Below are 16740 nucleotides of genomic sequence, written 5' to 3'. Positions count from 1 at the left end.
CTCATCTCAGCCTCCTCACTTATTAATCTTTACTCGCTTGGTCATTTTAGGTATCTGAGTTTTGCATGCCTAATGTTAAAGGACTTTCATAAGGCCATGACTTGAACTTATGAAAGAAGTTGACCTACAGTGCAGTTCTACTGCTGCATTCTTTACCACAAAATGTTCGCACAGGACTTTGTGGCCAGCACCTCCTTCTCCTCTCTCCTCCAAGAGCCGCTCGCTCCACTGAACTTCTCACAGTCACCCGAGAAATCAAGTGCCCCCACATCCATGCATGGTTGGTGATGTTCCTTCTGTTTCTCCTACTGTCTGCTTGCCACTTTTCCCTCTCCTGACTAAACATTAATCCCAGTGCTTCACTCCAAAGTCCCCAGCTCTCTGTAGCCATCTCCGAGTGCTGTACCTGCAACTCCCCTCCTCTCCCATGCTGTCACTTATTCAGTCTCGCCTTTATTCACTACATATCACATAAGTGAATGAAGAAAGGAAAGAGTAGTCTTATGCAATGAATTAGTCTGCACTTGACATACTCTTTCCCCAGGCCTATGTTGGGGTGAAAACATTAGGGCTTTCTTCTTTGTGTAAACAATGGGTCAGGTTACTTAGTAATAAAGAATTTGAGGCAAATGGCTTTGAGCCACATTCATCACAGGCAATGTGGGCAAACTTTGGGCAACTTTGAGGTAGTCCAACACAAAGCTTGTTGATTCAATATTGTTACCTTATCACAGGAGTGGGCAAAATAAGCTCACTGTTGTGAGTACACAGAACACAGAGTTTATTCTTGTATTATTTATTTATTTATTATTGTATAATTTATTTGTATTCCAACTGTAGACCTACTTTAGCCCACCCCTGTATTTATCTGAAAGCTCCTTGCTTGAGCAGAGAAACTCATGTTTCTTTACCACTTTAGGTTAGTAAACAGAAACAAAATATATTAATTCAAAGTCTAGAGAAGGCAATACTCGCTTTTTCCCAGCAGGAGACAAATTGGTGCCTGCCAGGGAAAATGATGTGTTGAAAATAATGCAGAAAATATAAAGACTAGCCTCAGTCACCAGCTCATTCCACAAACATTCTTTAACACCCACTTTGTTCCAACACCAAGCTAGGCCCTGGAGATAAGCACACATGCAAACAAACAGGTGCTGTGGGTATCACGGACACATATAGGCATCTGCACATGGTATGGGGCACAGAGGAAACAGTGGTCAGCTCTGCCCAATGAAATCAACAAAAGTTCCCTGAATAAGCTGACCCTTCAGCTGAGTCCTAACAGATACAAGTATATATTATACTCACTTTTGAACAGGGCAATAAGGACTGCTTAGCATTATAAAATAAATTATAAAGATGGATTTCTCATTAATAAGGGTTTAAATTGTATGTAAAACACTTAAGGATAAGGACATAGTGGGCACATAAAGAAAGCATGCAGTAGATGCAAAATAAATGCGCGGAGATATACAGTCTCCAGATGCTACCTGAATTTCAATCCTGGCTCAATTATTTGCTGACAGTGTGACTGTGGACAAGTAGCTTAACTTCTCTGTACCTCAGTTTCGGTCAAAAGATGATAATACTATCTACTTCATGAAGTCGTGGTAGTAACAAATTAGATAATGTATATAAAATGTTTGTCATAATACCTGGCACATAGTAGTAAAACCTTAGCTATTAGCATTAATATAATGTAATAAAGTATACGCCCATATACTATTTCTCTTTGAAATAGCCAGCATCAAAAAAAGGAGTATATATTTCAAAGCACTTATTAATAAAACTTAGATAATTAAAACAAAAAAGAAATCTCATACCTAATATGCCTTGTATCATTTATGTTTCAGTTCTGCATTTTATTCTCACTCTTCTCAGATAATGAAACCATACCAGGTCCCATAATTGCCCTTCTGCAACTAACTGTTCAGTATTCAGTTTCTTGAATTTTTCAGTGAGGTTCATCTTCCAGCCATACTGCATTAGCATATTAGTACTATGCTGATGCTGCCAATAATGCATATTACCAATGGGAACCATTCTCGGCAATACATTTTTACTTTCAAACATTGATTAAAGTCATGAATCTTAAATTCTCTGTTACATGCACACACATACATATACATACATATATGCATCTCTTTTAATAATATAATATGTAAATTATTTTATAAAATATAGAGTATAAAATACTCTATATTTTATAACTGATTATTTTTATTAATAAACATATTTTATTAAAATGTTTTAAGAATATTGAAGACAATATCAGTGTGCATACACACAATGTTCTCCTGGAAAAAATTGTCCCAAAAGCCTCTATTCCTGGTAATTCTTTGGTTATTCTTCTGAAATTCATATGAGACTGATGCTTTAGTCTTTTCTAGATAAAGTCACATTTTTAAAAAGCTTTCACATTTGGGGAACCCTACATTCTGTTGAAAGAGTACCTTTCCTTCATTCTATTCTTACCTACCAAAAAATAATCTGAAGCATTTATATGTCATAAAATATATACTATTCTATAAAAAAATCAGTACAACTCTTCAAATATATTAATAAATATACTATTGGGAGAAATTGTATCAGTAGACTAGAGAAGATACAGGTTTTATTATTTTCTAATACCTGCTCAAACTGAAATTATAAAAGTTACCAAATAGAAGCTATTCCTTCTTCTAAAGATATTTTTTAATTTACAAAATTAGGATTATTCACTACATTTCCATGTTGAAGAAAAGGATCCTGCCCTATAATATTATATTTGTGTAATCCCTTGGGCTAACCTAGAACTGAGGCAGCTATGTTTTGAGATTTGAGTGTGAGTAACTTCAGAATTCCTCCCTGGCTCTATTCCTCTGTTGTGTTCTGGGCTTTCTGCCATGCTCTTGGGCAACACCTCACACAACTTCATATCACTTCCCTTCTTCCCATGCCCAAGTCTTATTTCCCATACTGACAAATTGTTCATAATTTATTAGAGAGAAATTTAGCCCTCGCTTTATCCAGTGCTGCCCATCAGACTATGCCCAGGACCTTGATTTTCTCAACTTGAGTGTCTCACCTAGATGTGTCTAGTTATTTTTTTTTAACAAAAGAACCATTCATGTGTGATATGTGCTGTTCTCCAAGAGGGCAAAAACAGTGGTCTTTTACTTTTTCATCAAGCAGGATGTTTTCCCCTCTCCACTATGGAGATATTTTTCAGCTAATATTTTTGAAATGTGTTATATATGTCAGACTTTGTGCAAAACAATTCAAGCTTCACTCTACTCCCAATAACTACCATTATGGTAAGTGAACCCCAACGAGGTGAAACAGATAGCTCCATAAATAAGTTCTAGTGTCTCAGGAAGAAAAACATTCAGATGTGCTCATGGAACCCTTGCCAGTTATTTTTGAGGTAGCATGGAGAATGGCTCAGAGTCAAGAAAACTGGAGATGAGTCAATGCTGATCTGATTTTATTAAGAAAGAAAGAAAGATTTTGAGAAGAGCAAACTAATGAGTTTGACATCAGTCCCTAGGACAGTAAAAGTAAGCCTTTTGAGAAGATAGCAGAGACTATTAAGAATCAGTATGGGTTCACAGACTGGTGTAGCCACTGTAGAAAACAGTATGGAATTTCCTCAAAAAAAAAAAAAAACAACTAAAAATGGAACTGCCTTTTGATCCAGTGATTCTACTGCTGCATTACACCCTAAGAATTCTGAAACACCAATTCAAAAGAACCTATGCACCCCAATGTTCATAGCAGCATTATTTACAATAGTCAACTGCTGGAAATAGCCAAAGTGTCCATCAGTAAATGAGTGGATCAAAAACCTGGTACATTTACACAATGGAATTACATGCAGCAGAAAGAAAGAAGGAGCTCCTACCCTTCATGACAGCATGGATGAATCTGGAGAGCGTTATCTAAGTGAAATAAGCCAGGTGGTGAAAAACAAATACCATGTGATCTCGCCTTTAACTGGAACATAATCAACAAAACAAACAAATAAGCAAAACAGAACTAGAGACATGGAAATAAAGCACAAACTGACAGTGACCAGAGGGGAGGCGAGAGGCGAGAGAGGGATAACAGGGAAAGAAGGGGAAGGGTCAAGTGCAGGAACATGTATAAAGGACACATGGACATAGATAATGGGGTGGGGATTGGCTGTGGTAGGGGGAGTGGGCAGAGCAGGGAAGAGTGACGGGAAGACTTGGGACAACTGTAATTGAACAACAATGAAAAAAACATAAATTAAAAAAAAAAGAATCAGCATGGGTTCACTAACAATAAAGCAACCCCAAGCAAACTAATTTACTTTTATTCTTTCTAAGAAAGTATAACTCAATTTTGGCAAGTCTTTCAAACAAAATAATCATATATTCTTAAAAGATAAACTAGAAATAGTTTATAGTATGGCTAGGAAGTTTCCAAGAACGGCAGAATTACTTCCTTAAGAGTGATTAAGAACAAAATTTGGAGTCACAGAAACTTGGAGGTTCAAATTGAATCCCTGTAACTTATTAGCTGTGTCAATGTCGGCAACTTTTGTAAACTTCCTCAAACTTGGTCCCCTCAACTGTAATAAGGGTTTAAAACTGTCATTGAGATGTGTGCTTCTTAAATGACAAAAAGTACATGAAGTGCCTTTTACCTATTCCTAAATAAATGCTCAGTTAAAAATGACAGGTGTTAAATTTTATTCTCATTAACTAAGGCTGATTGATTGCTGTGAATCTAAAGAGAGATTTCTGAGACATGTAGTAGCACTTTTATTTGCCAGTGATTTGAAAGAAATCATGGAAGGCATAATCATTATATTGGCAATCTTCTTGTTTGCTGTGCTGTGAGCTCCTTCAGGAAAGTGACCATGTCTTCTTGCTTTTGGTATCATCACTGCCTGCGATAGTGTCTGACCCACTCAGATGTTTTTTAAAGAATGACAAAAAATAAAATATAGGCCTTGGCTAGTGTGGCAGAGTGGCTTGGAGGGTGTCCCATAACGAAAGGTTGCCACTTTCATTCCTGATCTAGGCACATACCTAGGTTGTGGTTTCGATCTCTGGTTGAGAAGCATATGAGAGGCAACCAATCCATGTGTCTCTCTCACATTGATGTTTCTCTCTCACCCTTCCTCTCTCTAGGAAGCAATAACAAAGTATCCTCAGGTGAGAATTTTTTAAAAAAGAAACAGAGCCCTGGCTGGCGTAGCTCAGTGGATTGAGTATAGGCTGCAAACCAAAGTGTGGCAGGTTTGATTCCCAGTCAAGGCACATGCCTGGGTTGCAGGCTACGGCCCCCAACAACCGCACATCTCTCTCAATCTCTCTCTCTCTCTCTCTCTCTCTCTCTCCCCCCCCTTCCCTCTCTAAAAATAAATAAATAAATAAATAAATAAATTTTAAAACAAAGAAATTTATAAAAAAAAAAGAAACACAGTAACCAAGATTATGGGTAGCAAACTTAGGATTCAAAAATGCCACAAATAATTAGAACAGTGGGCCAGTACCAAAGATGAGCTCTACTAGGGGTGGATATACAGTGCATATTTCTATCCAAAATATCAAATGCTATAAGAACAGGATTCATGAAATTTAATTAGACAGAATTTAGTATGAAAAAGAGTTAGACATTTTAGCTTTGTAAAAGTCCAAGAACTAAGAATATGACAGTGAGGCCAACCCCTCCTCAGAGTGCACTTCCTGCCTTCATAAATTCTAAATTATTAGAAATAAAGTCCAGGACAAGGCAGGCACCAGGACCCATGTACTTTGCATAATTGGACTACATCTCAAGTAATGCATTCAGTTTTGTTGCTACATTTAGGAGCGACATGGACAAACTGGAATCTGTCCAATATGGTGAGAGGCCTCACAAGCCATCTCATATTAGAATGATTAAAGGAATGTTCCGTCTGTAAAAAGAGCAGACATGGGGGAAAATGATAGCCACTTTTCAAATAACTTTCATGAGTAACTTTAATGTGGAAAAGGGATTAAATTTGTCCTCTAACCATTATGAAGCTTCAGAAAAAAAAATAATTCCAAAGAAAAGACAATTCAGAGAGACATTGGTCAAAAGTAAGAACTATCTCTAGCTAAAATGAGAATGGATTGTCTCAGACTTAGCAATATAATCTCATCAAGGGCATTTAATTTCAATTTACTTAGTAAATGATTATTGTCCTCATTTGTGTGCACAATAAATAAGCCTTGTACCGGAAAGGAGCCTTCAAGAGCTTTCAGGTTACTTGATTTGTAGCATTTACAATGTCCACAAACACTGTTATAAATGTACCACCAAACATTTACCTGACAACATTTATTGAATGTCATTACATGTCAATTTTGTGCTAGATGGTGGGTAATTTAGAAAGGAGAAGCGACATTACTTATAAAACTCATGCTTCGGGTGGGATATTGGACCAAACTTAATATTTGAGGTTAAATCAATTAAAAAAATCAGTTTGCTTGATTTAAATGTCACTGAGGAATTAAGGGGTCTGAGAAAATTAATACCCCACCATTCCAGAGTACACTGATAACATGGGTAGAAATTGTAAATCAGACAATGCCATTTACATTTAATGAGCCCCATATTTTCTAAACTTTGTTCTTATAGTCACAATGATGAATAAAACATAAATCTAGAAGATTTCTAAAATCTTGCCTTGCCACTTCCATACCTGAATTCCATTTACACATATGCCTATGAAGAGATATGAAGTCAGTCAAATATTTTAATACCATCATCTATAAAAAATAATTGTCTGCCTGCTGTCTACAATTACTCAAGAAGTAAAATGTTATCTTTCCTTAAAAAGTTTACAAAACATTTCTCCTCAATCCTCTTCTCTTAAGAAGCCAAAGAAACATAACTAACCAACGTGTTTGATTTGTTATCAAAAAATTTAAGACCAAAATGTATAATACATGCAGTGATGTTCATTTTAATTGTTTGAGGAATTTTCTTTGGAAAATCGGAAATTCTCCAATTTTCTTTGCCTTTGGTTCCACAAGTGCTTGCTTAAAACAAAAAGGTGAATGTATAGTGATTCTCTCTGCTTGGAAAAACTGTACTTTTAAATACTGAACATAAAAAAGAATCTGTATTTGCTCAATGGTTAACTAGAAGAGGATGGTTTCTAAAAAAGGAAATGAGCAGAAAGCGGTAGAACTGCCTGGTCCTGCTTAGTGCAGCCCAATCCTGATTCAGCAGTTAGGTATTTGCCAGTAGCAGCGAGCATTGTGTACCACAGTGACAGGGCTGCTTTAACTCGATACTGTTCCCACACCTCTGTGAGTCGGGCCCAGTGCGTGGGGAATTCATGAAGTCACTGGGTACCTGAACGAAATATTGAAAGCATTGGAGGTTATGAGGGTTTAGAGACAGGTGGAACTGGCTACATGATGACAGCCACACCTACCTCTTAAAATGTACTTGGCAACAAAATTCATGTCAATATGACACCTGTCTGCGTAGGAAATTCATGACACTACAGAAGGGCAGGCTTCAGATCATAATAGTGTTGTGATGTGATCTCCCCAGAAGCCTCTCAGGGAAAGGCTCAATACTCCTTTCTCACTCGTATGCCAATTGGACTTTGAAGGAAGCTTTCTAACTGATGTTTTGTGTGGACCCAGAAGTACTACTGATAAGGTAAGGGCAATTATATCTCTTGGTTTGATGCTACAGATAGATGATAAAGAGATGCCCTACTGGAACACTTTTAAATGTAGGTTACTGAGGCAGTCTTCTTGGCAGTCTGTTTCAGGATCTTAAACTTGAAGGAAAGAACTGTTTGGCGTCCACTCTAAAAAGAGACATCCAGTGCCTGCCATAGCTGTCTGTGCAGTTTCTGGCTAATGGGACACAGAGACTGCAGGGTGATGGGGAGCTGTGGTGGAGCGGGAAGGAATGATTCCAGAGGAATGTGTCAGAGCAGCTCATCTCCTGGGGCTCTGCATGATGGTGCTTTCAGTAGCCACCTGTATTCAGAGATTTAGATTTATGAAAGGAGAATCAGAGTGATAACTTTATTGCTTTAAGGATGTCTTTTCAGAGGAATTGTCACAGAAAGAGTTCCTTTGGAGGAACTGAGAAAGCAAAAGGAGATGGCTTTATTGTGGAAGAGCTGCAGAAAGCCTTCTGCCCTAGAAGTTAATGTTTATGGATCTTTTTGGCAAATAATAGTCTCTGTTGCAATACTGCTGTGTTTGATGAGGATTCAAAAGAAGTCTTAATCAAATCTAGCAGTCATTGCTGCTTCTTTCTCTCCTAATCTCCCTGATCCTGAATTATGAGATCTTTATCCATTAAAATAAAACAGCATTTGTTAAAGCCTTTTCAAAATTAAGACTAAAACCATCAAACTAATTGTTTGCTAGTATCAAATAAACACATTTTTTTAAGTTTGGCGAACTGTTTGTAAGCAATAATCAAGTGGGTGGAGTCATAAAAGAGGGGAGGGAACCATTTGAAACAATACATGTAATTTGTTTGCATTATTATTTGAGATAATTACAAAGCAAGTGTTCAAAGCTGTCCTTTATACCAGAAGTGGGGGAAATAGGGAGCAGAGGAAAAGCATAAGAACACCCAACCATTGTCAGCTGCAATCTAAAATACTGCCAGATTAACAATTGTCGAACATTAGCATTACTAAGAATGCCAGGGACAGAACTGTCATGTTGAATGCAGAGTGATGACTTCATAAGAAGGCAAAGCTGAGGATATGACCAGTTTGCAGTCACAGAGAAATCAGCTTTAATTAATTTGAGTGCCAGCTCTGTGTATAATTACACAGCATGAGAGTTTGCATGCAAATGCAGAAATGCTGATTGTTCAAATACTTGTGCTCGCTCGTTAATATGCTGGGACTAAGCAGGGCTGGCGAGCAGACAGGGCGCAGCACACACAGCGCCTGTGGGCTGATCTGTGTTTTTCTGTAGTTAGCAAACAGATTTCAGGTGTTTCTCCTTCCTTTCAATAATAAGCGCAAAAAATACACGTGCCATCTTCATCTGTGACATACCTTGTTTTCTTGATTAAAATAAAATGGTTTGAGTTTTTAAAAAACTGTTGAGAGTGCACTAAACATGGCTATAATGCTGAGTTTATAACTATTTGATGTCAGTAACATTTATACCAGTTATAGGATATTTCTGTTTGACATTTCATGTAATTAACTAAAATGGCCATTTTTTAATAATTGGTCAAACTGTTTTCAATAAAGGTAAATTTATAATTAAATCTGATAAGGAATAAAACAATGGTCCTGGCTGAATTGCATACTTGCCTATCAAATCTAGTATATCCTGTGTTCAGCAACAGTTAGGTCCACAGGCTTCATGGAAAGTGCTAATTGCATTGACAAAACACCTAATCTTAAAATGTACTGAGTTGAGATGTTCCAGTTTGACCTCTGAATCTTTTAGCAGAGATTGGCTTCCACCAAATTCCCAACTTCCTTGACAAGGCCCTAGGGAAAAATCTTTCTAAATCACAACCCAAGGAATACCTGATACTTTCTTCAGAAGATAGTATAAGAAAATAGGGAATTTGCCCAAGTCTCGAAAATCTGGTACTACCCCTGCCAATGCATTCCATGCATTTTAATGCATTTCAATTCTACACATATTTATGGAGCCCTTATTTCTGTCAGACACTGTGGAGCAGAGAATATACAATAGAAGCAAGAGGGACACAGTCCCAGCATTTGCCATCTCTTTTTCTTCCAGAGTTGTGAAAACCTAACCCAGTTTCCCTGGGAAGTGCGTGCTATTGGTTGTTAATACCTTGGAGAAGCCCACATTGCTGCTACTTGAATCGATAGCCTTCCACGATCACAGTTATCCAGACCTTTCTGGGAGACTAGCTCCCTTTCTGCAATTTCTTCAACCCCATTCCTGTAGGAGGTGACAGGAGCTGCCTCTGCCCACAGGGTTGAATGGAAACTGTGGAGGATACGTGAGACAGTCCATCCAGGGAGCCCCAAAGTTTTATGAGGTGGACTGATGAGGAAGGCTGTCAATACTCTTCTCTGAAAGCCTTTGTCTGTAAGAATATTAATTTCTCATGAACAAAAAGCAGACACATCATGCAGATAAATACAGGATACTTCACACCATTTGGTCTGACTAAAAGTAGGCAGTTTCTACCTCAGCATTCTCCATCAGTTCAGGACATGACACTCTGAGGAGCACCAACTAGAAGAATGACTCTTCCTCCCTAAAAAGTCTGTTCAGATGTTTCACTGTCAAGGGCTTCCTGTAGGTATGGGATATGTGAATGTACAAAGGGGGAAAATGATGGCTAAAAACATTCATACACAGCACCTAAGCTCTCCCTTCACTTTTAAGTGATTATAACTCTCTCACCCTTGATATAAAAAATATGCAAGAAGTAAGAAAAAAATCCAGAATAGTGGAATAACTCAAGGGTATTTTCATGATACGAAGCACAGTAATTTTGAATCAGTGGTTTTTGAGGAGCTAACTATGAATTGTAAGTATGCAAGCTCGTACTTTTCCTGTTAGTTCTATCATGATTGGAAAACCACAATCAGATGAATGAATGAATGAATAAAAATTTCCAAAGTGTATGTGCATTAAGAATTCCATCTGGCTTGGACCAATATATTAAATATGTGGCATGTGGACATATTGGTATCTTTACCAAAAATCGTAGAGGATTTTGTCTGTAGCAAATGACTTCTAATGTGGGATCCTGGTGATATATAAAAGGGCCTATGAAGTAGAGTCATAAAACAATTACAGTGCAGGCAGGAAAGAGAGTAAATAATGTAGGGCAGGAAAAAAAAGATTTACTCTGTAGATAGAAAGTGTTCAAGAAAACTGACAAAGCTCTAGCCACAGACCCGAAGGAAGCTGGTCAACCCGTGTGGAAAACACAGCACACCAGGGTGATTCAGGGTGTTCAGCTGTGCTGATTATTAGAGTGAGAACCTAATAATTAGAGCCAACCAAGATGGGCTGGCAGTAGCTAATGACTCAGTAATGATTAGGTCAACAGGAACTGTTTTAACGACTCCTGAAATATGTACAAAATACATATTACATGGCATGTGAAGAATGAAAGTGAAAATAACTGGAGATAGAAAGTAAAGGGAAAGAAGTGAGGCAAAAAATGTTTTTTTAGGAAAGTGGATATCTGACCATACTTTCGGGAAAGAAAAGAGCTAGTGGAGCGGCAGCAGTGGGGAGGTATAACGGGAAATGTGTCTTTAATTGGGCAGGAATTGGGGACAGTTCAGGTACCTATGCTAAAAAGATTTCTTTTTTTTCTCCCCTTTGTTCAATGTGTGGTTGCCTCACATGTGCTCCCTACCAGGGACCTGGCCCAAAACCCAGGCATGTTCCCTGACCAGGAATCGAACCAGACTCTTTGGTTCACAGGCCTGTACTCAATCCACTGAGCTGCACCAGCCAGGGCAAGGAGATTGTTTTTAAAAAAATCTTACTCCAAGAAAGGAGAGGAAAGGGGGAATTTGACAAAGAACTCTGGGGTGGAGATTAGTGGTGAGAGTCTGTGTGCAGGATGCCTTTGACCCCAGTGGAGATGTCGGTGAGGTCACCTCCTGGAGGGCACAGGAAAAGGTAGACGTGACACAGAGATAAAAAGTGACCTTACTTTCTCACGGAAAAAAAGGCAATGCAAAATAATTTATAATGAAATCAGGTGAAGCAATGAGGAACAAGGGCAAAATGGAAACTGGTCATTGTAAGAGCTTTAGTTAGACATTAACTCCAGCCAAGAAACGTAACGGGATTGAACTTGTAACACTTAACAATCTGTAAATTTAACATTCTCCACTACCAGTACACCTAAAGTAATTGTTTACAGTCCAGGACTCTTGTACTCTACAAGAGGGAGGAACTGTGGGGGAGATATCTGCACATGAAGTAAAGGAGACAATGCACAGAAGAGCTTAGTCTTGGGGGGAAATCTGACATATGTCTGGGGCTCTTCCTTGCCCTTGCTCACCTTTGGCCTTGCTGGTGACAGAAACTGTATTTATTTAACAGAAGAGAAAACTGGGGCTCCCTAGATCCCCTTACCATAGTACTTTCCCCCTACAGAACCCTGATTCTTGCTGGCTCATACTCGGGGTTAGGCATCAAAATCAAGGCAGCATGTGCTGAAAACCAGTGTTAAATATAGTGAGTGCCCATATATCACTTGGCAAAGAGAGAGAAGGCCCCAAGGGTCCCAGTCTTTGCTTCATATGCCTGGAGTTACCATCAGCATTTTAGGGCAGGGGTATTCTTCAGTTCAGCTGGCTATTTCAGTTTTCAGGCCAGAAGACAGGAGCACAGCACATCAGTCACTGAGCAGCTACCAATGGACACACGACATCCCCTGGGAACGGCAGGCCTGGGTATGGTAGAACAGGGCCATGGAGCACTCTGAGACTCCTGGAGGGACTGGTCGTTGTGACAAGGGAATGTCTGGGCTGCCAAGGACCAGGTAACCCTCAGTCAGCAAAAGGTCAGGACAAATACTGTCTCAGAGGGCTTCCAGCCTGCCACTTCCTGCTTCCCTCAATTTCCTTTTTTTGGGGGCCTCTTTCCCTGCCTTCTGCTCTTCACTGCCCAAACTTTCCCAAGTCCCAAATCCCAGGGTCTTGTTGATCTGGTAAAATAATTTGTAGTATGAAAAATATAGCAAATGTTGAAGGTTTTTAAATAAAGTAATGATACTCCACCCAACCCAAAGTCAACAATTTCCAGAGGGTCTTCATGTTGGTCACTGTGGTATATGTAGGGAATCTGAGGACAGCAGTATCAGGCCCTTTAGTTATGGAGTTCACCGTGAAATGGGAAGACAAATCTGTTAGACTGGAGCACTTGATGATATAGAGGCACCAAGAAGAGAGACAGTTCTTTTGTAGGAAAAGAAAAATATTGGCAAAGCAAATGGACAAAACAAATGCATTTAGAAATGAAAGTGCACATGAACATGAACAAACTGTTTTAAAGAGATTTTCCTGGCCTCAATATACAAAGTGGTTTAGACACAGATCTATTATGGAGCATTTAGGAGGCAACTTCGACAATCTATAGAAGGGAGGAGATAAAGAGAGGATACAAAGGGCCAAAATACCTCACAGGAAGTATTGGCAGGGTTTTGCAAGTTATTGTAGAAACAGACAGGGAAGGTGTCATATCGGACTTTACGATTTCAAACCTTGGTGATGACAGTTTAAAAATAAATGGGAAACATGAAGAGGAAATGGAAACATGAGAGGGAAGACACTGAACTCAGTTTGCACCTGACAAGTGTTTGAGATACCAGATTCTTTCCTTGTAGAGAACAGAAGTGTGTAGACAGAAACCGGTCTCCAGCACTCTGAGGAGATGACAAGGCCAAAGACAGAGTTTGGGGATCAGGGAAGGCTTAAAGAGTAGGTGAGATTGTGAAGGAAGAGAGAGATCAAGGAGAGAAGAGGGCTGAGGAACAAACGTTTAGATCACATGTATAAAGAGTGTGAAGAGGAAGGAGACCCATGTCATTGTCACAGTTAAAAACAAAGCTGGGAATGTCTATAAAAAGGAAGGGTGGAGAGTTTCTGGAAGAAAGGCCTGGTCAGGTGACAAGGAAGAAACCCAGACAAGGAAATGAAATATAAGAACACTGGATGTCACAATTAATTAGTCATTAATGACCTTCAGGAGAGAGATTTCATTAAAATGATGGGAAAGGAAATCATATTGCTAGGCAGTAAGTTCTTAACAGATACTTCCAGTGTATTTGAATACTGAAATTAAAGCAAAGCATTAACCTTTCTAGTTTACCTTTAAACTAGAGGAAGAGGAGATAAGGAATAAGGACTACCTCAAAGAGCCAAGCAAGTAGCACCAGCCTACCTACCTTGGTCTACTATGCCATTTTACCCAATCAGTGGCCTGACGTAACTCCGGTTTCTCTCAAAGGCTCTTACTTCCTGATGTCAAGTGAAGGTGGGTGGCAGTTAATTGGGAAAAGCTGATGACGGTAACAGGTGACTAAGGCTGAGAAAGACAACCCGTCTCTTCTTACAATTTATGCTTATGGATTAAAAGAGCTTCCCTCTAAGAAAATCACCTCCACTAATCCCACTGTCCCTGGGCTATTTTCTCTTTCTGAACACAATTTAACCTTATGAATGTGTGTGTAAAATTTTTTGTTTTATGTGACAGACCTATTTGAAAAGGCCTTGAGAACATCCCTTTTGTGAAAAAGCATGTTCTTCAGCAATTGGTGATCTTTAAAGTCTACAGAATTTTCAGAATAACTTTACTATCCATGCAGCAAATTTAGTGAAGTCTGTCTCCCTTTCTTATTATGCTTAGCTTGAGAAATACGCTATTCTAGAAAATTCTAAATGAATTACATCTTTCATTGGTTTTTTAAAGTATATTTTGTTATTACTATTACAGTTGTACCATTTTTTTCTCTCCTTTATCTCCCTACACCTGGCACCACCCCCTTCAACATCACCCACCCCCACCCCTTAGTTCATGTCCATGGTTTGTACGTATAAGTTCTTTGGCATTTTTGCTTTGATGTGTCCACACATTGCAGTGCCCAGTGGTCAGACCTACTCGAAGCAACCTGGTAACCAACAGTGCCATATTACCTGTGAGTAGACAATTATTTTTTGCCCTATACAAATACTTTATTTATGAGCCACCCACAAATATTCTAATAGAGATGCCTGTTTAAGTGAGCAGCTGAGATGTGATATCTTTGTTATTGGAAGAGAATGTAAGTAAGTGTTTACCTAATAGGTAATCTCTGTGTTACCAAAGAGTTATATATAAGTAATATGAATTATTTGTGTGCCATATTAACATAGCATTCAATTACACATAGTTTGCATTGTTTTTTTTTTAAATATAAGTAGCTATTTGACATGTCTTGGCGTTATATATATATTTTAGTTCGAAGAACATCTCCACCTCTGCAGAATTTCTATGTGTGTGTATGTGTATATAGACAGACAGACAGACAGATTCTCTCTCTCTCTCTCTCTCTCTTTTGAGCACAGAGTGAGGCACCCTCATAAACTTGCCCTGCATGGTTGTTGGTTTATTTGTCAAAGAAATTCATTACTAAGAGAATGCATTGCTTTATATGCTTACTAAGCTTTTTAAAAATGTTTTTTATTATATTTATGCAAACATAACTTGGATAGCTCATAATTTACCAAATGTGAGCATTTGTCAGGGTTATTTCCAATCACTCAGAAAAATGCGCCTTTGTGTATTTTGATTATTTAAAGCAATTTTGTTTCCATTATGCGTATGTGCAGCCAGAACAGCATGACTGTCCTGTCTGAAGTGGGAATGCTCTTAATTTTCATACACACATCTGCAGAAGTGCTTTTGATTGTTTAACCAATGTATAGATAGCGATGTGGGCATAAATGTTTTTGCACATTTATTTTCCTTAGCACTTCAGAAGAGAGAGATAATGCATAGGAAAATTATACATGCTGTTGTTTGCACTTAAAGATATGTATATTCAACTGTAAGCTGGGGAAATATTTCATATTTTGGAGCATAAAAATTAAGATGCACTCCTTACATGGGAATTTGTCTTTTGACCACATCTTATTTATACATCTGACATTGTCCCCCAATTTGGACTTGTGCAGTTTTATACCAAACTCTGACGTTTTCAGTGATCAAATAGTATAACTTAAACTTGCTTGCTTTGCCTTGAAGTAAAATCATCTTATTTCCCATTAGATGAATTTATTATTTTCCAAGAAGCCTGAAAGGGAAATAGAGCTGATTTAAGTCAAGGCCTTAGGGACCACTATTCTGAATATGCTGTTACCACATAACTGTAGCATCAAGATTCGTTCTTTTCTGGGCCACTACTAAACTCCATTAACTATAAGATGTTCTCAATAATATGCCCCAATATTTTATATTCTACAAAGAAAATTTAAAACTCTGCCAGTGAAACTGTGATACATCATTGATTGAATAATCTATCCCAATTTCATAAATGTTAAAATGAGGTGGGGAAGCCATCTTACAATGGGTAAAATGGCATGTATGGAGTTCTTAGGAGGTTTTAGTGCTTGGATGCAGTGTGTGAACTGCATCAGAACCCCAGGTGCTCCTGTCCTGGTAAGAGGCTTATTGTCTCCATTAAGTGGGACTAAAAAATGTACTAGGTGTTCCAAACTGTTTCTACCTTTTCTCATTCAGAGTCAGCAAGAAGATACAATGTTTCAAGAATTAATTTTGTCTCCTTTAGCTTTATTGAGTTATAATTGACAAATAAAACTGTAAGATATTTAAAGTGGTGATTTGATGTTCAGATACATTGTGAAAGGATTCTACCCAAGTTAATACATCAATCAACTCACATATTTCCCCTATTCCCCCCACTTTGGTGACAACAGAGTTGACTTTGTCTCAAAGGAAGCAAAAATAGTAAAACAAAAAGAAAATAAAAGCATCAAGATTAGGAATTTTAAAAAAATTCTGATTTGATTCTTATTTCTATGAGACTTGAAGCTATAAATTAATCTGAGACACTCTCTGTCTCCACTGAAATTTTCCCTTCAGGTCCCTGCTTTTCTGACCATTAAAATTCCCCCTTCACACAACTCTGTGACTTATGGGCATTCAAACTTTTGTTACAGAAACAGGAAGGGAGGTAGATGGTAACTATGCCTTAAAGTACAATGATTAAATAAAAACAGCCAACAAAACTTGTAAA

General features: G+C 38.2%; 1 protein-coding gene across 1 annotated transcript in view; it reads left to right on the top strand.

Moving 5' to 3' along the window:
• Window positions 1-7385: 7385 nt before the first annotated feature.
• ADGRL2 (adhesion G protein-coupled receptor L2) overlaps window positions 7386-16740 on the top strand; it is a 264537-nt gene continuing 255182 nt past the window's right edge. Inside the window, exon 1 of the mRNA XM_045835271.1 lies at window positions 7386-7656. The gene's annotated coding sequence lies outside the window, so the exon portion shown is untranslated. The remainder of the gene's footprint in view (window positions 7657-16740) is intronic.

The sequence above is a fragment of the Phyllostomus hastatus genome, unplaced genomic scaffold, assembly GCF_019186645.2.
Source record: "Phyllostomus hastatus isolate PE091 unplaced genomic scaffold, TTU_PhHast_1.1 phas_contig_209, whole genome shotgun sequence".
Lineage (NCBI taxonomy): Eukaryota > Metazoa > Chordata > Mammalia > Chiroptera > Phyllostomidae > Phyllostomus > Phyllostomus hastatus.
This window is presented reverse-complemented; position numbering and strand designations above follow the sequence as displayed.